Source organism: Pelodiscus sinensis, chromosome 3 (genome assembly GCF_052426305.1).
Source record: "Pelodiscus sinensis isolate ZL-2025 chromosome 3, ASM5242630v1, whole genome shotgun sequence".
Classification (NCBI taxonomy): Eukaryota; Metazoa; Chordata; order Testudines; family Trionychidae; genus Pelodiscus; species Pelodiscus sinensis.
Genome location: NC_143054.1, coordinates 119,513,693 through 119,538,085, shown reverse-complemented (window position 1 = coordinate 119,538,085; position 24,393 = coordinate 119,513,693).

Sequence of the window (24,393 nt, the reverse complement as noted above, 5' to 3'; positions counted from 1 at the left end):
TCCTTGATCTGATTATTTCTCTGTGGCCTTGAGCAAGGCTTTTCTTGACTCAGTTTCCTCCCCTCTCCACCCCTCTACCCCTACCAGTAACATGGGAACAATACTTGTATAGCTATCTCAAAGTGGTGTTATATGAGCTCAATGAGGGTAAAGGGGATAGAAGATGAAAAGTGCAAATTACTATTATCCGTCTGTAGGGACAACTTTTCCTTTTATTTTTAAAGTGGCTTAGACTCTTTTTGAGTCTGTGACACTTAGGTGGATGGCTTCCTTAAATTAAATGATATTATTTGCATGAGTAAGAGCTCAGAGAAAGGGCAAAATGTTTAGGGAAGCAGAGGTGAGTTAATGAAAAACATTTCTTATTATAATGTAGCCAAATACACAGTTTTACTGTTGGAAATGCCTCAGATCCAGCATCGCTAAGTTGTAAGACTTTGTTGGGGTGCCAAGTTATTAGCTACGATAGTAAATAAAGCAATAATACATGCTCTCCTGGACCCTTGTGTTCCGTTGTAGCTGCCCATTTCAAACAGGACATAGTATAAAAAGAGGATGCTTGGAAACAGAGAAGGATGACAGGGGCATGGAATAATTTTTATATGAAGAGAGATGGGAAAAGATTGGCACTATTTTTTTGTTGTTCAGTAAGGAGACCAACAAGAATGGATATGACAGAAGGATATAAAGTAATGAATGACAAGGCCCCCAGTGGATGGCGGTAAGGAAATCTTTAACTATAGTGTAGGATTCAAGTATTGTTTGCCCAGAAGACTCAAGGGACATAAGAGTGCTACAGCACTATATAGATTGCTTCAATCTGTCATGACTAGGCATCTTGTTCTTTGAAACATGCATGCCTAATGAAGAGAGAAGTTGTATGAATATTGTATGCAAAATAATTACTATGCAGCAATGTTAAGGTTGCTAAGTCAAACACTCAGAAATTAGAAAATGCCAGAGTAAAGTAACCTTGAACGTGTTCCTTTGAGGGCCCGGAGGCCTGGAGCCAACCACTCACTCCTGTTTAATTATTAAATCCAGCTGGGAAAAGGTCAGATAACCCCCTAAAGGTCAAAGAGATCTTAGCTGGAGGAGACCTGCAGGAGACAGGTGGCTCCTGGACCAGGGTGGGCTGCTGCAAAGGTCTTGGGGCTCTATGCATTGTGTTAGTCAGGCGAGTATGTTACTTTGCTAGTTTTGTATTTTAAATTAATAAGCCATGCCTTGAGGGAAGGACTTGTAAGAGACTTAGGTGTGGCATTAGTCCTTCCTAGGCTGAGGGTGACTGGCCAGTCCCACAGACTTTCCTGTGTATGTGCATTATGTCAGAAGAGATGCCAGGGATGGCTATGTTCCCCACCCCATTGTGGAGTTACTGTGTCGCCTGTATTCCTTTCAGCTTGAGGAAAACAAGGACTAGAATTTGACCGTTCCTTTTGCTGGGCTAGCAGGGGTGAGTGGCCGTGTGTCTCTAGGAAGATCTAAAGTGTGTGCTCTCACAAAGGGCTGCCAAGAATCTGGCCCTAAGTTGCGCCTCAAGTCCTACAGAATTGGTGACACAGGCTGACTCAAGCAGCCAGCTAAACCGTATCGCTCACACTTTCCCTTTTCTTCTTAATGTAACAGCTAAGGCACATTTGTGGACTGTCTGTCACTGAGGGAATTCTCGAGCCTTAAAAGCATTACTTTAAAAAACAATATGGCTATATTCCGGCAGCAGTGATGCTGCAATGGCTGTTGTCACATTTTATCTTCCTTCACATGATGCTGAAGGGGCAATGTAACTGAAAGGGAAGACACTTCTTTCGAGTGCCCTATCCCCCTGCTAGCGAGTGCAATAGCCATCGGGAATGGTGTGGGGCATGAGGGATGGAAAGTGACCTCTTTGCTCTGTCTGTCTGAAAAAGGAGAGGACAGTGAACACACCCTGTCAAAGGCTTCCCTCTGGTGCCAGCGCCAGAACTGGCAGTGGCGCACCTGCTCCTGCCTGCTCGAGGGAACAAAAAGCACAACAGCCAAGAGAAGCTGAGGCAGCTGCAGCTGGGCAATGAGACTGCAAGTGGTGCTTCTGTAATATCTGAGCCTGAGCCCAGTTGTGGCTCCACAGCGGCCACGTATCGGTGAATGCCAGAGCACCCTTGCTCCTCAAAGCAATAAGCCAAATTCATCGCTTCAGGTGAGACTCCATTGACTTCAGTGAAGCTGCACAATCTTCCCAAGTGTGTTTTGGCCCAATTTATTCTCTCTTTAGTGATGTACTAGTGCTTGGCGAAGCACTCTGTGCTGTCCCATACTGGGATAGTTACTTGCTTGCCCACTGCCCCTTACCTGCTATGAATGATTTTTAACTTTCCATCCGGACAGAGCTAGCATGCCTCCCATTAGCTCTGACTGCTCCTGACCTTTACTGCTGTGATGCCCACCCACTGCTTCAGAAAATTCCTCCCTGGTGAAAGAATACTCCGGTGACACAAGTTTGCATTGCTTCTGCCAATCATTTTTCTTCTAATGCTCTGTTTCTTCCTGCCCCAAATCTGTATTGTAGTAACTTGTACAGGTCCCACATTTGGCTTTTTGCCAATTGTTACATTTTGGAATCCAGGCACATAGGAAGCATGAGCTGCTTTGATCTCAGGTAGGGACTGAAAAGGTCACTAAGGATGGGCAGGTGTTGATCCTTGATCCTGTGTTGTGACATCCACATTGTGACATTGCCATGCTATCCTGAGTTGGCATGTTTGTGTAGTAACATCTCAATTCCCTCAGCCTTTTCTACGCACTTGTAAGATTCAGAGGCACTACAATGTGCCTCCAGAGGTGTACTTTGAAAACCTTTGTGCTGGAGTTATATCCCTTAAGGCAAATCATTACATTATTTTAATACACAAAATATTGGCCTGTCCTAATTGTGTTTTATATCACCTGGACCAGTCATTTTCCTGATGGGAGGGAAGTCTGTTAAGTTAGTGGTTTTCAAACTACAGGTCACAACCCAGTATGGGGCCATAGAATGTGAGGCACTAGGTCTTGTTGCTGCAGGGGGATCAGGTGGCCAATGGGGGTGTTAAGTCAGGCTACCTGCCTGTCCTGGCACTACAGGCTGCACAGGTCCAGCTCCGAAGTGCGTGTGAGGCATCACACAGGGCTCCATGCACTGCCTCTGCCCCAAGCACTTGCTCTGCATTCCCATTGGCTGGGAACCTGTTACTATCTGCTTCTAGGGTGCAGCATGGCCTGAGGTGCCAGGAGAGGCGGGAAGCCTGCTTTAGCACCCCCGCTGCATCGCTGACCAGGAGCCGCTCAAGGTAAGTCCCTCTTGTCCCAGCTCTGCTCCCCACAAGCCAGAGTCCCCAAAGCTCTCATCCTCAGCCCCATCACAGAGCCCATATGCTAGTCGAATTATATTGGGTCACTGGCATCAATAATTTTCTTCAACTGGGTCATGGGGAAAAAAAGTTAGAAAACCCTCATGTTAAGTCATACTGTGCTGGGGAGGAAGGGAGTTCTGTTCCCATTTTGAGGAAGACATCAAGGTAGAGCTAGTATTGTCCCACCATATCTCTTCCCCTGCCAAGAACTATCTTTCCACAGCCAACCTGCTTAGGACCTTGGACAGCCCACTGTTCCTGCCAGCTCTTGTCTCCTACCAGGAGGCAACTGGGAAGAAGTAGCTCAGACATGAAGCGATACAGACCACAGAAAAGCTTTATGCTGAAGAAACTTTTTACAGCAGAGATAAGGTGACATGGTGCTTTCTGGGAAGAGGTAGAGTTCTTCAAAAACTTTGGTGGGGAGGGGTTGGTTAGATGATGGCTATGCTGGTGGGGAAGAGTCTCATTTAGCAGCTAGGGGAGAGAGGCAGAGAACACAGACTGGGGTTGGTCTGGCTTGCCGGCCTGACCTGAACATTCTAAGGGATAATTGTGACTGATGCCATTTGTTATGTTTACAGTAAAAAATTGAAATAATGCTTTAAGGAGTGTCACCAAGAAAATGGCTTCCTATCCAGACTATATCCCCATGACATGCATTCTTGGCGCCCACCAAGGACTTATGGAAACTAACTGCAATCATGGAAACAAGCCCAGCTTTAAATGACTAAATTAAATAGTAGGTTCTTCCGACTGCAGTATTTGGTACCCTTATTATTAGGACATTTCACAATTTAAAACTGGGCTTTGGTCCATGGTTGCAGTTAAGTCTCTGGGAAGTACAATGCCAATGTTCTAGGCCGTCACGTGCGCCTTGCTGGCATTAGCGATGCAGAACTCCTTTCAAGGTGGACTGACAGAAGAGGGGAGGGGGGAAATGAACAAGCCTGATTGTTGCATTGAATAGTTAAACAATCCCTCTCCCCATCAACAGCATGTCTGTGATGCCAGCTTGTTGCTTTTGAGGGGAAATATTTGACTTACATGACTTTATTTGATTCATGACTTGATGGCCCACTGAGACTAGTCATGAGAATCAGAGATTTTTCTCCTCTAAGTTGCCAGTTGTTATCTCATTGCTGACTGAAGTTGGCACCCTTATTGTAAGTCTCATCAAAGCAGCAAAAGATTCATTACATTGCACAGACTGAACTGCCCTCTTACTTCCAGAAGTGGTCCTTCACATCAGGCTTGAAGCAGCTGGGAGTTGCAGCATGGGGCAGTTAATGAATCTACATAAAGCCTGTTTTGCAGACTCTAAAGTAACACTTGGATAGGAAGATGGAGTTAGTGCATTCTCATCTCTAGACATCCTGGATATGAACACTGTGTTTTCTTCATTTTTCTCCTCTCTTCACTTTTCCATCTTTCCTTCTTAATTCTCAAGAGCTGGGTTGCCAATAGCCCATGCACAGCCAAAATTCCCATTATGTAAAAAATGACACTGCACATCATCCACCCAGCTATAAAAATACTTCGACATGCTGCTGTAGTAACCCTGTCAGTGATCGTTGATCCTTGTGTTCTTGTAAAATTCGACCTCCCCTCATGGAAAATGGGGGGGAAGGAGTCATAAACATACTTTGATGTTCCAGTACTTTTTTACAAGGAGAGTTAGTATAGACTACAGTTCTCAGAAAGCGCATGGAAATTGAACCTTATTGTTTTTTGGGGAGATTTATACGTCATTGGTGATCTTTGGGATTAGAATGACCTGAGGGGAAGAAAGACATACCCATGGAAAGAAGTCATTGAAATAATCTAATGGGAGGATAGAACCCCAGAAATGTATGATCAATTTATGATCAGGCCTTTATTCTGTTGCAATCTACAGTATGGTGCTGTCTGGCTTATCTTTCAGGTCACAGAGAAATACTCTTGGACATTGTTGCAGTACAAATTTTATTCAGACTCTGCTAGCCACTGGGACCTGGTGCACTGATGCTCTCATATTGAATGGGATGGCAGAGGAAATGCTGAGCATGCCCTGATCTGCTCTTGTCTGGTGGGATTCCAGAAGGCAAACTATTTAGTTGATAGAAGCGGCCAGAAGTGTCAAATCAGTGAGACTTGGCAGCATGACTTTATATACGAGGCAATAACATGTGAAGAATGATTATAATGAGGGAGAGAATGAAAAACCTTAAATGGTTCCCAGAAAAGTGAATATAAACGTGGGATGATAAAATGATATTGATATGAACTAATAAATTAGATTTTTTTAAGGTGCTTATTTTTACCAGGATGAAAACCAAGTATTTTTGTTTCAACAGTTGTTAGATATCAAAGCATTTGGGACATGATTGGTTTGTGCCAGAGAGCACAAACTGGTTTTGATTGAAGGCAAAATGTCTTGCCAGTCACTCAGTCATAAATCTCCCTAATTTCTGTGACCCTCCCAGGGCTTACCACCATTTTAGGTTTACTACATTTTTCTGGCAGAGTTTAGGAGTAAGGGGACTAACGTTTAAGGGCAATGCTGGGAAAAGAAAAAGCCTGTTTTGGGTTCTCATTGTCTGCTTCTATTGGGACTAGAGAGTGCGGACCAGAGAATATAGAAACACTACTGAGTAGCAATGCTTCCTTTGAGCTGCTGTGTTGTTCTGCAAGGAAAATGTTACATTGTGATGTTGCAGCCTCATGGGATGTGCCTGTCATGATGTAGCCCTGGAATTTGATCTCTGTGTCATGACATTGGTTTATGAAATGTATACACACTCAACAATCTTGTAATGCTGGAAAAGGTGCTGAAGGGATTTTTGAAGATTTAGGGACTGGTCTGGAAAGTGAAACTATTCAACAGGAGCATCAAGTGGGATTTTCCTCTGGGTATACTTCCACAGTGTTACATGCACATGTCTTAACTGGTGCATCTGTCCTTTTATTGAGCACCCCGCCCCCTCCAAACAGCCTTTGAGAACTGTAATTTTCTTTCTTCTTCTGCCTTTAATAAGAGCAGAAGTAAATGGTGCAAGAATTTGATCAGTCAGGCTGTGTCTAGACTACATGCCTCTGTCGGCAGAGGCATGTAGATTAGGGTTGTAGGCAAAGGTAAATGAAGCCGCGATTTAAATGATCGCGGCTTCATTTACATTTACATGGCTGCCGCGCTGAGCCGACAAACGGCTGATCAGCTTTTTGTCAGCTCGCCGCTAGTCTGGACGTTCCCCCTGTCGACATCAAAGCCCTTTGTCGGCAGCCCCGTTATTCCTCGTGGGATGAGGTTTACCGGGGCTGCCAACAAAGGGCTTTGATGTCGACAGGGGGAGCGTCCAGACTAGCGGCGAGCCGACAAACAGCTGATCAGCCGTTTGTCGGCTCAGCGCGGCAGCCATGTAAATGTAAATGAAGCCGCGATCATTTAAATCGCGGCTTCATTTACCTTTGCTGAACAAACAAATCTACATGCCTCTGCCGACAGAGGCATGTAGCGTAGATGTACCCTCACTTACAACTGTACTGACAGATGGCAACCAGGCTACTGCTATATTTGAAGGCGATGCAATGCCTTTGTGCAGACCTCTGGACTACTCTGCTTAGAGGGTACAGGTTGAACCTCCCTCATCCGGCACCCTTGGGACCAGAGTGGTCCCGATCAAGGGAATTTTTTGGACCCAGGGAGGTCAGGTGTCTGGGCTTTTCTGGGGCTCCCTTCCTGGCAGCTGCCCCTGGAGAACCCAGAGACCTAGGGTCTACTTCCTACCCCAACCCTATGTGGGGTGGCAGCTGTTCTCAGGGTTCCCCAGCTCCGGCCCTGTGTGCAGTGGCAGCAGTTGCTCCATCTGTTTTCTTGACTGAAGATGGATGGATGAGAATCCAACCTTGGGGATTTTTATAAAAAATAAACCATTGACTATTTTGATTTTTTCGCATTCCTCTTTTCACTCTTGTCCATCTCTACTATGAATGCAATAGCAGAGAAAAATCAAACATAATTGCCCATGTGATAAGTCATGGCTATTTAAAGCCGCCTGCACCATTGCTAAGTTGTTTTTTTTTAATTTTTCATCTATTCTAAATTTTCATCAAATCATTATAGTCCACTTTGTACATAGGAGAATATTTTAGGACTTAGAAATCTACAATGTTTTTGTTATGGTAGATAGGAAAAACTAACAAAATTCCCATCACAGATATACACTTCTCATCTTTTTTTTTTTTTTAAATCTACTCTTAGGTTTTCTAGTTACTGAGCAATTGCTCTTGTTGTTAATCTCTTAATTAGTTCTATGCTGAAAACTGTGATTTCAGATTTCATAGTACAAACATAATTTATGAATGTGGAATCAATATTTCCATGTTCACTGTTAAGCAAAATTAGGTTTCATATCACTAAGCAGCTCAGATTAACGTGTAGATAGTTTTGTAGCTACAAGCACTGCAACTTTAATTGGCAGTAGAGTCCAGCATCTTTTGGCCTGTCATATAAATTGGCAGCCAGAAAGGTAACAGGTAGTTTTCTTGATACACAGAATATGGCTAGCACAAAAGTTTCTCTTTTGTTTGGGAGCTGAATTTATTCCAGGATGCATATACATTGATTTTTTTCCCCCCCAAAGCATTGAGTAAAACATGGGAGGATAACAAGCCTGCACTATAGCAGAAAACATCACAGGGAGATTGATGGGTAATTTCTCACTGCAGAGAACAAACATTTTGCAGATGTTAGTTCTTGCTCGCAATTTTTTAAAAATAGTGTTGACAATGACCGTGATTAACTACAGTTTCTACTTTTCTTTAGCAGGCTCTGACATGGTGCAGCTGCTGTGACACGTTTTCTATTAGTTTCTCTTAATTTTTAATAGCCCAATGAAAATAAAACTCCCCCCTCACCACAGTCTTACTGTTTTTTTTAGCATCTTGATTACCACTTGGAAGGGAGTGGAATTGTACATGTGCTGTACCCTTTTAGGAAATAAAGCATTGACAAATAGAACTTCTTTGCTCATTGGTTCGAGAAGTTTTGAATAATATGTATTTTTTTATGTTATGAAAGATAAAAATGCAAACATTATTGAAAGAATATCAGTCATGGATATATAGTTATATCAATTCTGACCAAAACACATTCAATTCTTTATCCATTTAAGCTGAAACATCACATTTCTAATGTGGGCAGGAAAACATATATTTGATCCCTGGAAGTAATGGTGTCAAGTAGGTTGAGCATGAGATTGAGAGCTAGGAATTCATAAGTCAGCTCCTGGCTCCTCCACTGTTATGTACCATGGCCATGAGCAATTCACTTAAGATGGCAGTATTGCTAAGGTCAAGCATTCAAGAATCATGTCAGGTCCCCAGAAATCATGAAATTAAGTAAAAGTGAGATTTGTTTAAAAAAATTGATTAGGCTCTTTTTCTTTCCTTCAGTTCTCTGAGCCTTTAGAATGCACTTGCTTTATATTTTTAAGTTTTTCTTCACAGCCCCAAGGGCCAGAAATGTAATATTTTTTAAATGAAAATGGAGGTTCCCATGTAATCTTTTGATTCCAGAAACTGGGTTTTTAAGGAAAACATCAAATATTGCATTATTCAGGATAAGGCTGCAAAAGTTGACTTCAGTAGGATGGCATTTTCAAAAGTACCTAAGGAAATAAGGTGCTAGTGACTTTTAGTTTTTACACAGTTAGGCTGTGTCTACACTACATGCCTCTGTCGGCAGAGGCATGTAGATTTGGGTTGTAGGCAAAGGTAAATGAAGCCGCGATTTAAATGATCGCGGCTTCATTTACATTTACATGGCTGCCGCGCTGAGCCGACAAACAGCTGATCAGCTGTTTGTCGGCTCGCCGCTAGTCTGGACGTTCCCTCTGTCGACATCAAAGCCCTTTGTCGGCAGCCCCGTTATTCCTCGTGGAATGAGGTTTACCGGGGCTGCCAACAAAGGGCTTTGATGTCGACAGGGGGAACGTCCAGACTAGCGGCGAGCCAACAAACAGCTGATCAGCCGTTTGTCGGCTCTGCACGGCAGCCATGTAAATGTAAATGAAGCCGCGATCATTTAAATCGTGGCTTCATTTACCTTTGCTGAATAAACAAATCTACATGCCTCTGCCGACAGAGGCATGTAGTGTAGACGTACCCTAAGTGTACTAAAAAGGAACCTGAGGAGATACTGAAATCAAAACAATAATGTTTCCTAATCATAGGCAATATGTTAAGCCTAGATACTTCTATTGTGTTCTGGTCACTTCTGAAATACAAAAACCAGTAGGGGCTGCTAGAGGGCTTGCAAACTATTTCCAGGATACCTACCAATTCATAAACACCCAAAGAGCACAACCCTCATTGATACTCAAAAAATGTGACACCTAATTCTCTGGGCATGGATGAAAATCCCAACTTTTTCACCTCACTGTATCTGGTTTCCCAACTGTAAATACGGATAAATATCACAGTTTACCTCATAAGGGTGTTGTGTGGATTCAATAACTAATGTTTATGTGGCTTTGAGAAAATGTTAAATAATAGATCCTATTGACACTCATTCATCTCACTCCTTTCCCAGGACCTCACACCTCAACAACTGCCCTTCCAACCAAAGAAGTTCTTTCCATAGCCCTTCCGTGCCGTATTACTGTAGTTTGCCCCCTGTGGTGAGGACTTGCTCACACACGCATCATTACAGGGAAGAAGTTGTGCTACTGTGGGTATGGCTAGATTGCAGGGGTTTTTGGGGGGATACCAGAGGTCTAGATGGGCCAAATTTCAGAAAAGCCTCTTCTGACTAAAGTATCAGAAAAAGATGCGCAAAATACGGAGCACATTGTGTATCTTTTTCTGATAGATCCTCGCAGTCTAGACATACCCTGTTAGACACCCTTCTCCCCTCCTCAAGTTGGCCTGAGGTCAGATTTAAAATTAAACTGAGAAGTGCAGTGAGGAAATATTTACAAATGTATTTTGCTTTGCACTAAATTGTATTAGACAGGATATATTTCAAATCGCTATGATTTCTCTGTACAAGAAAACAATTCATTACTCCCGAGGCTCTGCATAAATTCCCATTGCACATTTTGGCTTCAAGGCACTCTTTGTGCTTTGGCATCTTCTTGGCTAAAATGACACCAAAGCAAATTCAATGATGATAGCACACACACATTTATACTCCTGTACATTCTCTCTCTGGAGCAAGGATCCCCCTCCTTAAATATCACCCTTGATCATAATACCATGGAACAATGCTTTCCTCTGTGCACATATGTGCAGAGTGCCTTATACTTTATAACGTTGCATTGTCTGAATTATACATTGTGGATAATAGATAGCACCACTCAGGAATGTAGCTTCAGATGACAAATGCACAGATGCCCATTGGGTGTTCCATTTGTGGGTCCTCCCAGGTCTTGGCACATGTTACATGAGATTCCCAGAAAAGCAGTCAGGATCTGAATTAGCATTCTGAACAACTCCATGCTTCAAAACTGATTGGTAGTACAGGTAGGACCTCCCTGGTCTGGCACCATTGGGATGTGACTGGTCCCAAATGAGGGAATTTGCCAGACCAGGGGATGTCACCTGCCATTGTCCCCCTGCTCGCTGCTCCTCAGCCCTGCTGGATCCATTTCCACCCCATCTGGCCCTCTGGCCCCTGCTATCACTGCTCCGGTCAGGATGCTTGCTGGGCTGCTGCTGGTCCCCAGCCCCAGACTTAGGCCTTTGACCTGTTGCCACCAGCCTCTCTGGCTGCCTGCTCTGGCTACAACCTCACTTCCACACACTCCAGCCCCGCTCCTGGATGCTAGCTCTGCTCCCAGTAGGCTCTAAGGACTCTCTGATCCAGGAGCATCTGGTTTCCTGTTGGATTGAGAGAGTGCTGGTTTTGGGAGCTGCAACTTGTAGTAGAGTTTCCACTCTATAAACTCCATCTCTGCTTATGCATCAATTTGGCAATGAGAATGTTATAGATGATGTTTTGAAAAGTCCCCAAAAGAAAATAAATACAGAACAAACTTGCCTGTTCTTAAATGAGAAAGTGGGTTTTGCTTTGATAATGCTACAGAGGGATTTGGCACATACATAGAGCTTTCTACAAACAGACAATAATGAAGAATGCAAGAAAAGATGTGTGTTCCCATCAATAAGACATTCATCCTGCTATAGGAGCTGGTGTCTGAGAGGGAAAAGCACAAGCTGCAATTGAATGTAGCCATTAAGGTATTAAGAAATATTTATTCAGCTATGAACAATGTCTCAGCCAAAAGGTGCAGTAATAGCTCCCATGTCTATTGACAACATTTGGGAGAAAAGCTGTTTGAATTTATAGCATGTCTGAAAAGGTTTGGATTCCACAACTGAGTCTGGCATTACATTAGAAGAATTGCTGACAGATCAATTTTGTGTATGGAATTAGCTGCAAAAAGCTTTGTAGGAAATTACTAAAAGGAAAATTTGTCTTAGGCAAGAACTCTGGATGTTGCAGATAATTTTGAATGCACTGCACATAGCATGGACGGTTTCACTGCTTTCTGCCATTCCATAACAATTACATGGGTACACTGAGTTTCTGTTTTCAAGGAACAAGAAGTTGTCGTCATGCTCAAGGCAACCAAATAGCTAGCTGGCAAAAACAGAGACAGGAGTCTGCACTTTTTTTGTTTTTACTCTTTGAGACTATGTGGTAGTGCTCCCAATTTAAGTAATTCCCATGTGGAGAGTGATATGCAAAAGGATCCGGAGAAGGGATTATGTTTGCTAAAACACAACCATTCCTAGATTTGTCCTTGATCCCTTAAATGTGTCCCTAACTTTGTTTGCCAGAAGCTGGAAATAGGCTATAGGGGATGCCTTTCTTGATAATTATGTGTTCTGTTCATTCCCTCTGAGGCACCTCACATTGGCCAGACAGGATACTGGGCTAAATGGATTTTTGGTCTGACCCAATATAGCCAATCTTATTGCAAATGCATAATTGAGTCTTTAGTGAGCTGATTAATTCCTGACCAGGGTAAAGCTGGTGCCAGACTGGGATACATGAATGCCTACTGAGTGGTACCTTACACCAGAAATCATTTTGCTAATATCAATAGGATTACTTGTGTAGTAAATGTTTACTCAGTATGTGTAAGGACAACCTCATTCTGAGACTCATTAATGACTCTGCCAGCTTTGCCTTTCTCATGCATGATGCTCACTTTTTTATGGAAAAATCATACAAAATGTAACAGAGCATTCCAGAACTGATCATTCAAGCACTAATTGGGGGTCCTCTTTTATTTAGACAATATCTTTGTGGAAGAAACCACAGCAGAATTATTCTTTTTAACTCTCAATCAGCTGTAAGCAGATATCAAGACTATGAATTGTGTGTAAAGGAAAAGATTAGATAGAGTTCTATGTTAATGATAAAGAAATCTGCCCAAATAAGAAAAAGAAGAGGGGGGAAAAAAGCAATCAGTCTAGCGTTGGGATCTGCAAGTGTTCCTGAGCTGTAGGGTTTCCTAATACTGGTAAACAATTGTGGAAAATTCATTTCATGCTTGTCTGGTGTAGCAAAATCACTGACTGAATTGTTACAAGAAGGAAAAATTGGGTCACAGGAATGCCACATAGCATGTGGAGCAGCTAAGCAACAGGTGGTGTCTTCCAATCCGTTTCTATCCGTGTCCTTGACTTGTAACACCTCATTCATGGCAGCAGGGACTGTGATGTCATCTGATTGCCAGGTGGTAATGAGCAGCCTAATAACATAGAGACAGACTGAGCTAGAGTCATCACTAATGAACACTAATGATGTTCACTGATAGTAACTGCATAACAGTGTGATATTCAATGATAATGTTGGCATAAGGGCAACTGAATTGGGACTCAGGAGGGCAATGTTCAGTTCCTAGTTCAGCAATAGGTTTCCTCTGCAACTTTGGTTACTTAGCCTGATTTTTCTATGCTCTATCGGTTCTTCAATCATGCTCATTATCGTACTGGTTGGACCTCTCTGGTCTGGCATCCTCGGGACCTGACCGGTCCTGGATGAGGGATTTTGCCGGACCAGGGGAAATCATATCTGGCTCCCCTGCTACTGGCTCCCCCCAGTCCTCATTCCATGAGAAGTAACAGTTAATTCAAACTAAAGACTTAGTTCGAATTAACGTTTCACTTTCGCGTGTAGCCGCGTGGCAGTGAGTTCAGGCTAGTGAAATTTCAAAATGGCGGCTGGATGGGAACATGCAAATAAAGCCCAGGATATTTAAATATCGAATTAATGAGCTAGTGTAGACATACCCTTAGATATCCTGGGTCCTGCCCATGGAGCACCTTGAAAGTAGGGACAGAGACCTTGAATTTAATTTGCTATTTTATGAGAAGTGCAGATCAACTTTGAGGTGCTCCTGGTACCCTGTGCTGCTGAGAAGATATGCTGCCGTGCCAAAAGTAGTTGAAATAGTTCATCTTTGTAAAATGGGGATAACAAATCCTTACCACGCCAGGAAGTTATGAGTATTAAAATCAATTAATGAGTGTGAGGTGCTGAAATACTATGCAAGTAGCATAAGAACATTGATAGTGATAGAAATGCAGCCATGTTAGTTTGGTGTAGCTGAAACAAAAGACAGAACTATGTAGCACTTTAAAGACTAACAAGATGGTTTATTAGGTGATGAGCTTTCGTGGGCCAGACCCACTTCCTCAGATCAATATGTGGAAGAAAATCGGCACAACCATATATACCAAAGTGATACAATTTTAAAAAAAAAGTGAACACGTGAAATTGACAGATCAAATTTTAGAACAGAGTGGGGGCGAGGAGGGAAGGTAAGTTTCTTTGAGGTAGTGACATAGGGGTGATAATAGAGGAAGTTTCTGTAGTTATCGCGGAGAGCAGCATCAACACATAATGATATTTTTTCAAGATGCATAGAAAAACCCATGCACTTGAAAGTGAGCCAATACACCAAAGACTCTTCTTCCCTTGAGGATTAATATTCCTTAAAAATTATAGAAGAGAGAGAGAAACTTGATTACAAAGGAAGATAAAGAAAATCCGTGCTGGTCCAATAAAAACTTTGTGGCTAAATAATGTGGTGGACACATGAGGTTCAGATGATAACTAGTTATCTAGGTGGATCTAAGGTGTCTTCAGGGATTGAAATTCCAGTTTCTGGCTGAGAAATTTAGATCTCTTCAAAGGGGCATGAGCAAACATGTAAGTATGACTGAACAAAACCATGACTTTTATCTTGGTTTAGGGCGGGCAGGCATTAGACCTAACATGCTAAACATAGCTCAGAAGAACTTCTAGATGGGCTGTATCTGTAGATGAAAATAGGTATGATTTTGTGGGTGGTTGTATTGTGAATTAGTGCTAGTTCAAATTACAGTTTCAGGTTACGATTGGGAAGGTGTGTAATATGCAAACCCCACTAGATGAGGCAGTGTGGTTTGGTGGTGCTCAATTTGGGAAATGTGAGTTCAGTTCCAGGCTCTGCCAGTGCCTTGTTGGGTGACCTTGGTCAAGTTACTTCCCTGCCCATGTCTTAGTTTTCCCATCTATAAAATGGGGGGGAGGGTGTGATTCTGACATCTTGTGTACAGCACTTAGAGAACTATAGATGAAGAGTGCTATATAAAAGCTAGGTATTAATGTGCAACAAAGCTAGTTGATAGTGTCTTGCCCTCAGGTTCACTTGTCAACCAGTGACTATCCTAAGAAAGCAGTGTGTTTTCATTAGTGTATTGCATTGTTACCTGTTGTTATGCTGGAGAAATTTGAAAACTGAAATGGTGTGGAAAAAAGTCTAAACTGGCATGTCAGGCAGAGAGAAGATTCCAGCTCTCTCATTTTTGTAGTTGAATTAACTAGATTTTAATATACTCTGCTTATCTTTAAAATTCACCTCCTGCTCCTCATTACTGTACCTCCAAACACAGCCCGACCAACAATCATAGCAGCCTGCTCTTTTGAACTCCTGCATTCCTATCCATGTGTTTGAGCCAGGTAATTACTCTCTCTTCTGCTGTTCCCTGGCAGTAGACAAAAGTACAGCATTCCAGTTAAAGCAACCATGGTTGCCCCTCAGTCTTTGGCACATTGAGAGTGTGTTTTTGCTAAATTGCCTATTTCTCTGTTCAATTGTGTAGCCACATCTCAGTGAATCCTATCTCTCTTGGTATGGGCTATGAGACATAGGTTCTTAACAAACCTACTCCTACCACACAAGACCCTTGGCATGGAAATTAGCCAACTTAAGTCGCTACCTACAGCTTGCAAGTCAAACCATCACACAGTTGGGTTCACCATTGTCTGCAGCTACCACGTGAGGTGGTGGCAGCTTTCCATTCCGATGCTCCAAGAAAATAACCACTGATGTGACAGTTCTCCACCCCACTATTTCCGTACATGCAGTTCATTGATTTCAGAGGACTTACGCCAGTTTAAATGAGGGGAAATGAGAACATTGCATTGGTGGTTTAGAGGATGAAGAGAAGTTTACACTTATCATGCTTCTGAGTACACTTTCCCACTTGTGCTTTCTACATTTTATTCTGCTATCTTCAGACTCTTTTTTTTTGACTGAGCTAGCTATTGCCCTGGTGCAGCTGTCTCTACCAGGGGCCTGCCTTCACACTCAGTGCTTCCTAGCTCTACTCTTCTCACATACTGCATAGTTTGATAGTCTGTTAGTTTTTTCCCATGTATCTATTGCCACAGTGAATTTAATGGGCTTTTACTGTCATTGAAAACACTCTTCCTTCCTGTTCAGCTTTTCCTTTTTAGTCAAGTAGATGTCACCAGATTTGACCAAGCATAAAAAGGCATGCAACACCAATTTGGCATTGCTGTCATCAGAAAGAAATACTTTTCCTGGTGAAGATATGGCACATGAAAACTATTGCAGGTTCCTCGTTTAGATCTGTCTTAGCATGGCATCCATGCCCCATCTGAGACCACTAATGCTTAATGGCATCAGATGAATGATTTTTTTTTCTTTACCTTTTCTGTGTGACTTTAGTGCTAGTGGAAGAATGCCAGACGGACAGCCTGGACCTCATCCACTTACCCACAGAACAAGCACCAGGTAGACAGACTGCATGTGCAAGCAGAGACAGCCTTAGACATCTAGAGGTGCAGAGTAGGAAGAGCTTAGGGGAGAGCCAGTACTTTTGTGCATGCATTTCCTTGTGACCACAATCAACATCATCTCCCTGGCACAAATTGGTTTGCCTCCTCTTTGCCCTCCGGACATCTGCATATTTGTGACTGTCTTGACAATCCACAGCATGGGGCCTGGACAAGTCAGAAAGCCTTCAGGGCTGGATTAGATCAGAGCTTGCTGATCGGTTTGGTACTGCTGCATACAGATGGGTCATATTTCCTGATACAGCTGACATAAGGCAGCTATAATCACCTAGCGGAAGTCATTATAGACAGCAGCATTTAGAGAGAAATGGGCCTGCCTGGGGCTTTCTTCTGCTGGGTCCTGGGCACATGATGGTTTCCACATCCCTACGTCAACTCTTAGTGTCCCCCATTGCTGTTTCCACATATTTAAACCCTCCTAAGAAGCCTTCGGCTTTTATTTTATTATGATTTTATTTGTCAGTGACTTCCGGCCACTACTACTATGGACTGCATTGAACCACTAAACTAAAGCTGAAAATCTGGATATCCCTTTACCAGTCCCCTGAGCTCTTGTTATTCCTTAAAACACTACTTTATACAGTTCATATGGACCCAGCCAATAAGCCAAATTTCTAAAAGACATTCTGAGATCCTTTTGTAAAGAACACCTCACTCTTAAAAACAAATTAATCTAGAGAAAATATGTAATGGAAGCCATGTTTTCTACAGCCACATTAGATTTCTGTGATTAGCTGTTGAAATTCTGGCCACAGGTTATAGTAGATGAACATAGAGGAATTTCTGTTTTCAGGACTGATGGATGGAAAAACAATTATCCTGGGCTCTGAGAATCAAACTGGTTCATGCCTTCCCCTTAAACTTCAATGATAATAAACCTTCTGTAAACCTGTCTAGTCCTTGCCACCTTAGCGAGGTTTGCTTGGGAGTTACAAACTAAAGTTCAGTAGACAGAGCTGTTGACGCACAGGATGGAATAGAACCCAAAGGAACCCACAAATAGACGAGATCAGCTGGTAAGACAGTCCTGTATTATTACTTTACTTATGTCCCTAATTATGAGTCTGTGTTGATCCCCTTGATCCATATGTAGTCTTTAGGAATTTGAAAGGTATGCTGAAAGGCCTTCTACTGATTGCATAGTGTCCAGCAGTGGTTAATGTGAATGGCTGAATAATTAGGAATATTAACATGAAAGCAATTTATTTTAAAAAATTAGAGAAAAATATATATGTCATGAAAAAAAAGACACCTCCTCCCGAGCAAAACTGACCACTATGTTTGAGGTGTTGTGTGCTATTTACAATACAAGTGAATATTAAAATAAACAGGCTTAAAATGCAACTACTGAATTCAAATTTCTGCCCACTCCTATGTTTTTTTTCCTCACTGTATCTAATTCCTTAGACCCTTCTTAACTGACCCTTCTTTCAGTTACCCAATGCATAGTTCTTCCTTTCTTTGTTCCCCTTCACACTTTAAATCTCCCTCTTCATTAAAATAATTCCATGAACCCACACATGCTGCAAACATTTCAAGTAATTTATCTTGTTCAGTTTCGTGTAAGCAGTCTCTTAATAAAACTATTTGCTTAACCAACAACAAGCAACAGGGCCTGCACCCACATGGCCACTTGGTTTCCACACTGTATTTCCCAAATAGCAATAGACTAATGGTATGAGCTCCTAGAAAGAAGCTTCTGATTGTCAGTGCATCTTCTTTATGTCTCTGAGCCACAAAGAGAGCACCCAGCATACATATCAGCTTCTTATCTTACTGGCATTACCATTGTGTATGCAAACTCACAATTTACAAACACCATCACTATATTTTTAACAATATACAGCATTTGCACTGGGCACTCACCTTTTCTGGATTGCATGGTTGACCAGTAATTTCCAAAACAGCCTCTTGCTTGTTTATTTACTCTTCCCGTGGGGGAATCATTGTAAACTGCAATGTGCTTTTAAAGGTATAGTGTACAGACATTTAAAAAAATCCTTCTTATAATCGCCATATATATTCTGCCCCACAGTTAGAAATACATGTTTCAGGTTTACCTCCAACCCCTTATTGAACAAGACAGCACATTCCCATTAGATTTAACTCATGGGTTTTGGCTCTTCCTGCCCAGATGAAATCATGGCTTTAGCATGAGAGAAAAGATGGTGACCTCTGTTGCTGGCAGTGTGGAATAGCTAGTATTGCTTGAAGCTAGCCACAGCCTCTCTTGTTGCTCACTGTTACCCGGTCCATATAAAGGAGGATCAGAAGGCGGAAGGGGTGGAGAACCAGTGGTGGCTGCTGGTTGCATGGATAGGCCGGCAGTGGTTGTGGACAGGGCTGGATTACCCAATAGGCAGACTAAGCACATGCTTAGGGCACCAGCAAAGCAGTGGCAACCAAAAAAAAAAAAAAGACAGAGAGAGAGAGATTTTACGGTATAGTATTGTTTTTATTTTGAATTACATATGGGGGGGGGGGCACCATAATCTTTTCAGTGCTTAGGGCCTCTAAAGGTCTTAATCTGGCCCTGGTTGTGGAGTTGTTGCCTAGTTTTTGCTCTGGTGGAGGCAGAGTCCAGCCAGGAAGGTTATTGGTGCTGTTATTTTATATACGGTATTTTTAATCTGTAAATGTTCTGCACTGTCAGTTGGCCTTTGATGGTTTTTTTTTTCCCTTCAGATGAATGTGTGTGGAACTTCTTTTCTGTCTGGTTCCTGAAGAGTTAATTGTTAGCAGAGCTTTCAGGTAAAAGCAAACCTCTGTCACACATCTTCCTAGATATTTATAGAGTTGAAGATGTTCCATTCTCTTCCCAGTTTAAAACAATTAGAAGAATATAGATCTGTCCAAGGATAAGTAATACTGGGAAACGTGGCTTTTCTCATCTTCTTAGTATATATATTATTGATTTTTTTTATGGGACATAGAAGATATTTTATATGAGATAAGTTTGGTTCTCATGAAAGTGCAGAAAGTTTAAATGAAGGAACAAAAAGTTCAGCTTGAACAGCTTCTAGTGAGGGCTAGGGAAAATGAATGGCATGTTACCAATAAAAATATCTATCTGTAAATTAAACATAAAGGAGGAAATATCAAAAAGGATTTGCAATTTCTGGTTAATTTCTCCATTTTAAAATATTCACACACAAATTCTCACCTAATCTGTTATGAAAGGTGTATTTTGAGAGACATATTTTTTTAATAACTGCTCCTTATTAATGTTAAAAGGCTTGAAATACATAGAGAAGGCTAGTCTTCAGTAGCTAATGGGTTTGGGAGGTCTATGTACTTAGAGAATACACTTGATTGTGACCAAGGCTTAACGGAGATACAAGTTTGCATATATAACAGCAAAATTGAGATATAAGTTTGTATGTATAGCAACTGTGGACTGAAAATGATATATCTTATTTAATACCTTCACAAATAGGGGCAAAATTGAGCACTGGTACTTTCCCTTTCATTTATAGGAGCTATGTCCCAGTTCTCCTTGAAAACAAAGGCTATGGCTGTTATAGTTGACAAAAACTCAGAAAAGTGCCAGGATTAGTAAAATTAATTAGGAGCAAATAAAATCTGAATCTGACATCAGCTCTTCTCCTTCTGTTTTACTGTTTCAGTTTTTAAGGCTAGCAGGAACCATACTGATAATCCAGTCTGACCTTTTGCGTAACACGGGTCATACAGCTCCTCCCACTACTTCCTACATAATGGTGAACCAAGTCTGCTGTGCGTACTCCTGCTTTTCCATACTCCCCCAAACTGCCTGGTGCTCTGGTCCTCGAAGCCAGGTTTGTTCTTCAGCACTGAGTTTCTCCCTCTATATTCTGTTTGACTGAGCACAGCTGGTTGATAGAGGGCCTGAAAGCGTGATACTATAATCCTAACTCTGATTACAGGTACTGAAGAGGAAAGGTTACAAAAGTTGATGTTTAGCAATAGGCTGACAAAGGTCATACAAGTTGATGCAATAGGTGGGTGGAGAAAACATAAACTTTAGGATGGAGTGATTTTAACAAAACTTTAATCTGATTGAAGATAAGACAACATTTTCCTGAATAAAATCAGAGAACTGACATCAGCAGTTTTTTCTTAATCATTGGAGTCTTCAGAAAATAGCTTTATTGGTTATATATCCTTTTCAAATTTAGGAAAGTCTAGGATAATCAACTTCATACTTTAACTGTGCTAGAAGGGAGTGGTTGTGTGGCTATATTTCTGACCAGAAGACTTCTCCTATGCTTGTGTGAGAGGACAGATGGAACTGGATTCTCCTGAACAGCCGATGTAAAGGCCTGTTGGATCAAACTGGATTTCCATTTTCACACTAAAAGTGAGCTGTCTTCCCTTGAATTTACTCATTAAAGCTTGATGAAAAATACGGAAATAATGGTACAAACATTGAACAAAAAGATACAAGTTTTTTTTGTCTCAAATGTGTTTTTTAATATATTGTGATCAGAGCTAGTATTCAATGTTAAATCCTGAGAAGCTCTTAGCATTTGCAGTTTCCTGGTAAAGTCAATGGGAAGTCTGGTGGCCAATGATATGGGGTGATCATCTCGTAATAATTATGACACCTGGCTCATCTCAAGATTAGAGCCTACTTCTTTTATATGGTCAACATCAGTTACTGACCAAAGAAAAAGTCATTTTAGGTATCTCAGTGACCTACAAGGCAGGTGTTGTTTGTTTCTGATCAGCAAATCAGGACATGATTAAGGGATGCTTAATTAAAAATATTGGGCTCAGAACTGCTCTATGTAGGCTGATCTTTCTTTCTTCCACCCTTCCAATTGACCTCAGTGCACCTCCATGTGGGTGAAAGTATATGTCCACAGGGGTTTCCACTGAAGACCATAGATGAGATCCACCTATGTAGAACAGTTTGCAAGATTGGAACCTTCTATTGTAAACAAGTATTTACATCTGAGTCATTAATACCAGAGAATTGTATATCTGAGAGAGAGAAAGAATTAAAAAAAATCCTGATTTACTATAACTGTTTATGCCATCTCGTTCTCTCTCTCTGTCTACAATGAAATTTCATTTAAGTCAATTTCATCTTTGTTTCATAGTTTCACATACAGTTCTCTGTGCTCCAGTGTTTTGATCTTAGATAGTACTGAGATTTTTTTTTTAAAGTAGTCTGTCCTTTGGACTTTAAAAAAAAAAATGAAAACATTTGTTTTTGGGCTTTGGTTTGGTAAAAGCTTGCTACCATGAAATCTAAATTTTGGGCCAAATTTCAATTGGTAATATCCCTTCAAATTATGCAGATGTTATAAGATGAAACAAGAGGCAGATGGAATTCCATCCCTTGATCCCTCAACTCTGCAGTTCTCTGATCTGAATCCTTCATGTGTACACTTTTCCTCAACTACTTCAGTTTAAATGTGGTGGAGGGAAAAGCAGGAGGAGGGTAAGAAGAAAGAACATGGAACTGTGTGTGTGTGTGTGTGTGTGTGTGTGGTAAGAAGAAGGAACTGTGTGTGTGTGTGTGTGTGTGTGTGTGTGTGTGTGTGTGTGTGTGTGTGTGTGTGTGTGTGTGTAGGAGGTGGTGGATGGTCAAACACATTGGAAGCCAGAGTTAGGGAGATCAACTGAAGTTCTTTGTAGGTAATAGGGCATCCAGCATCTTTCTTTAATAGGTAACATTTTTCTAACTAATTTTAAATCTCATTTCAACAAGAGAACATTGTTCCTTAGTGACAGGGTCCTGAGAATTCCACAAATAAACATCTTACTTAAATAGTCTGTTGCCTGAAGGTAATTGCTGCTATTCTTTGTAGTCCATTATCCTTTAATGACTAAGGCCCAATCCTGCAATTCTTACTCTCAGGACTAGATTTCATTAGGACCGCTCACATGAGTCAGGGTTATAGGAATGAGCATAGATACTATTTGATAGGTACTATGTAGCAACATGTAAATAAACCCCAAATTGTGTCTATTGGGCAACTGTTTTTGTCCATCAAATTCTGCTTTACAGTACTGCCTGCTTTATTTCTTAATTTCTTTAATAAATAGTAAAAGAGTCCAAATTTGCACTGTTCTAAATATATCAGAGTCTGATGAATAATCTATATTTACCAGATTGTTTACCATCTTGAATTTCAATGCTATTTAAAAATGCCCTCATATGTAATTTCTCCTTCCTTTCCACCCCTCCAATACTTACACTGAGGAATATTTCTTCAGCAATCAGTGCATAGAGAGTATAATTTAAACATATGTGCATGTGGTGGTGGAGGGGGGTGGAGGGGTCGTCTCTGTTTCAGGATTATTTCCTAACTATTTGAATTGTGATTTTTTTTCCCCCTTTTTCCAGGGCTGAATACACGCAATGCCTGAGGTGCATTTTACTGATGCTAGCGGTAATTTTGCAATGCAAAGGCACAGCAAGGTGCAGAAAAGAATAATTTTGTCCTGTTTACATCCCTGTGTGTCACTCGTCCATTTCTTTCCCTAGAATTTTCATGCAGACTCAGAATAATGATCACATCTGAGGACCCCAAAGTAAACAAGAGTCTAATAACACTTGATTTCATCTCAGGTTACAAAGATAGAGTGCATAATGGCTGGGCTGGAAGTTTTTCGAAAAGAGAAAAATGAATTGTTCCTTGGCTCCTGGGGTCATTTCACGAGCTGAGTATCTTAGGAGTACAATAAAACCCATAATTAAGCACAGAATGTGTAAGTGAGGTGCGGGAGAGGGAGGCAATGTGAGCAGCTGCAGTCATGCACAAAACCACACCTTCATTATCTTACACTTTCTGGACCCTGTTTCACTACAAAAGTTCTTTCTTCCTCTCTTCTTCCCTTTAGTGCGCTATATTGCAGTCATGTATGGCTTTGCATTTTCTGTAATGACAGGAGCACGCAGAACATCAGAAGTCAGAGCTGCCTTGGAAGGTTTGATATTAATTGCACAGAACATTGTTACTCAGAGCACAGAGCAGCATGACTGACAACTCTGGCTCAGAGACGATTTGAGCAATTTTCTCGTTGCAGTGGTGATTATGGCATAGAACATTATGTGGCTCATTTAGGAAGCTTATATTTTGGAGATTTTTATTATTGTTTAGACTAGTTTTTGCTGAAGTCTGATAGAAGAAAAAAAATATGGTTTTTGGATTTCAATTAGATTAACAAATGTTAATAATTTATCCCTTCCTAGTAGTCCCCCCTCCTGCCCACCTATACATTCTGCATTCCTGGACTCCCAGATGCACTGGATGATATCATATAGGCTGTTTTCTCCTTTTTTTTGGCTTACAGTGTCAGAATGAAGAGTTTTCTTAATTTAATGGCCAGCCTAAGGGTAAAATCTATTACTAACCCAATCCAAAGGATGGCTCGCTGCCTGGTGCTTAATGCTAATGTTTGAGCAAGACCTTGAATCTTTGCTTTCTTCTTGGCTGAGATATGAGGAACGCAACGTGGCAAAAATGAAAATGAATGCCACTGAAGTCTCTGAGGGGAAATAACCTGAAAGAAAAAGTTTCTGTTTATACACAAATGACAGAGGTTTTGGAGATGAAAGGCCCGGTTCTTAGTCCTAGCTGAGGTCTGCTCAGCTCAGGACTGGGAAGAGGGAAAAGAACACCTTTGCACTCCATATCTTCCAGGGCCGGTTCAGAAACCAGCACAAGATAAATCAGCCTCAGGGCTGTTTTGTGTCCTCATGGGACTGGTCTGGTAGCCAAGAATGGGAAGGGCAAAACAGGGCTCTTTCCCCAATTATACCATGTACATCAGAGCCTGCGAGGGAAGATGATATAAAACCACTGCATTGCTGAGTGCCATTGAGGAATGTGCAGAGGGTGTAGTGCTTTTGGAAGAATTTCTGGAATGGTTCTTCTGGAGGCCAAA